Below are 2500 nucleotides of genomic sequence, written 5' to 3' on the forward strand. Positions count from 1 at the left end.
ATTATTGTAAACATCATTAATCAATACATTTCACGAATTTATTTTTCCATTGGATTAGTGGCTCGATATTCTTAACCAACCAGAGTGTGTACATTTGTATAGTCACCTCACAAAGTATATTTTAATATTTAAAAGGAAAATGTGCACAGATTGAATAAAATAAATCAAATCACGTTATCCAGATCAATATAAACATGTACGTGTACAGCTGGCAGGAAATAAGATCACACAAAATGTGTAACTGATGTGTTCTGAGATAAATACTAATGATTGATACATCCTCATTGACCCTTTGACACTTAAAAAATGTGTTCAGAGAGATACATCCTAGACCCATATGGGAGAACATCTCGAACATCTTTGTGGCTGACCCTCCCACAAGTAAAATGCTGAGACACAAGAGGAAGTTTCCAGCAGGCATCTGAGTTCCAGGATTAAGGGCTGACTATACTAGGTTTGTTCCTTTCTGCATGCTGGATTGCTACATGTAGTTTTGATGGCTGCTTGTGTTCCAATACCACCAGCTTCGACCATTGGGTTCACAGCTTTACACACATGGCTAAACTGGAATAAGAGAAGCAATTGGGACAGGAATACAATATGCTTCGGTTCTGTACGCAAATTTGTTCCCTTCATTCATAACCTGCAACAAAGATATATGTACATGTAAGTTGACACATTGTTATCAGAAGAATAGGATGTTTTTTCGAGTAACACATGACACAGGCAATGAGCACGTACTGATTATACTTGCTAGGTACACAGCCTTCTCCATCTGTCTCTGTTTCAGTTGTGTCTATCTCTGTCGCAGAATTATATTCCAAGTCTGAATCTTCTTGGCTTTCACATTCTCCTTCCCCCTCCCCGACATCAAAGACATCTGATTCGGAAGTGAATACAGAACCTCCAGGAAGGGTGTCCACCTTCTCTTTACTTTCTTCCAGTTCTCTATCCTTAGTACTTGGGTTGTAACTGAAACAAAAAATCATGAAATAAAACCAAGAGGATTCTCTGAGTAAATGGTACTAAATGGTTTTGGAGACCATCTTGGTGAGGAGCACCTGCACATTGTATGAATTTAAGACTAAGGATACGTATGCACAGGGAAAACCCACAAGTTTACTTTATCAATCAATTCTGTACATCTGTCAATGAACAAACGTTAAATGTTAGAATGGAGAGCAGAACAATTATAAGAGTTTATTTGATCACTTATGTGTAATACCTTCTTGCAGGGCTTCTTACCTCGCCTTTTTATACCTTTGACTCTCTCTTTTCCGCCTGCTGACCTGCTCTTCAAGAGTAACAATCCTGTTCCTTAACCTCCTGTTTTCCTTCTCCAAAGTGCGACAGTTCAAACATACCAAGTCCTCCTCCATTACCTCCTCATTTGAAATATTCACCTCTTTCAAGATCGCTCTTTCTGTGAGGTAGTTGTCATCAGTCTCACTCTGTGGCAGCGACTCATTCGAGGTGCCGAGAGAGCTAGAACTTGGAAAGACCATTTCTTCGCCGCTTTGTTCTTCTGATTCAACTGAGAATGCAATTGCCTCTCTAATGGTCTAAAACAAAAGAAATCAGTTGTAATAGTGTGCTATAAGGAGAGAAGCTCAGGTCACTGACAAATGAATTCAGTGCTGTACATCTCACTCGTCTTACCATTCTATTGTTAACCGGTCGTTTTGCCAACGTGTCAGTTGCCAACGACTTGTTTTCGCCAACGTCTAATGTCAGTTCGCCAACGTCCAAAATAGATCTGAAATGTATTTACAAATTACCAAATAGGTAATAGGTGTTTAACTAGGTAACGTATGTGTTTGGCTATGTTTGTTTTCAGGTGCAAGAGCTACATCAGATGACGGTGGATTGAAAGCGCAGTGTTCCTTCCAAAAAACTGGAGAGTGTACCAGCAGGCCATCAGAACAAACAACGACATTGAGGGATGGCACAACGCTCTGAATCGTCGTGCGAGCGGGCAGTGCAGATTACCTCAGTACTCCTTAATCGAGCTCCTGGACAGAGAGGCGAGACTTACAGCCATCACCATCAGGCTTGTGTCCGATGAAAAGCGGAAGCAGTATCGAAACCTGCAGGCGAGGCTATTCGACAGCTGGGAGAAGTACGAAAGGAAAGAGAAGACTGCCGCACAGTTGCTAAAAACGTGCTCACATCTCAACGGCCCCACTCGTGGAAACTGAAGAAGTCAGTAAAAATCACAACCAAAAAACAGCACCTTTAGGAGCCACCAAGTTTGCAAAAGAATATGACCAGCAATAAACTATCAATAAAGAAACCTAATAAAATTTGAGGGGGGATTGGGGCGCATTGAAAGGTTCACTAACAAATATGGCGGCTCACATCAACAATCCCTCTCATGAAGTGAATTGCAAGTTATCTAATTGACAATTATTTTCAACAAAAAAAGGTATTTTTGGACGTTGGCAAACTTACATATAAGCGTTGCCGAACAGATCGTTGGCGAACTGACACGTTGGCGCAA

This window comes from Montipora foliosa, chromosome 7 (genome assembly GCF_036669935.1).
Source record: "Montipora foliosa isolate CH-2021 chromosome 7, ASM3666993v2, whole genome shotgun sequence".
Lineage (NCBI taxonomy): Eukaryota > Metazoa > Cnidaria > Anthozoa > Scleractinia > Acroporidae > Montipora > Montipora foliosa.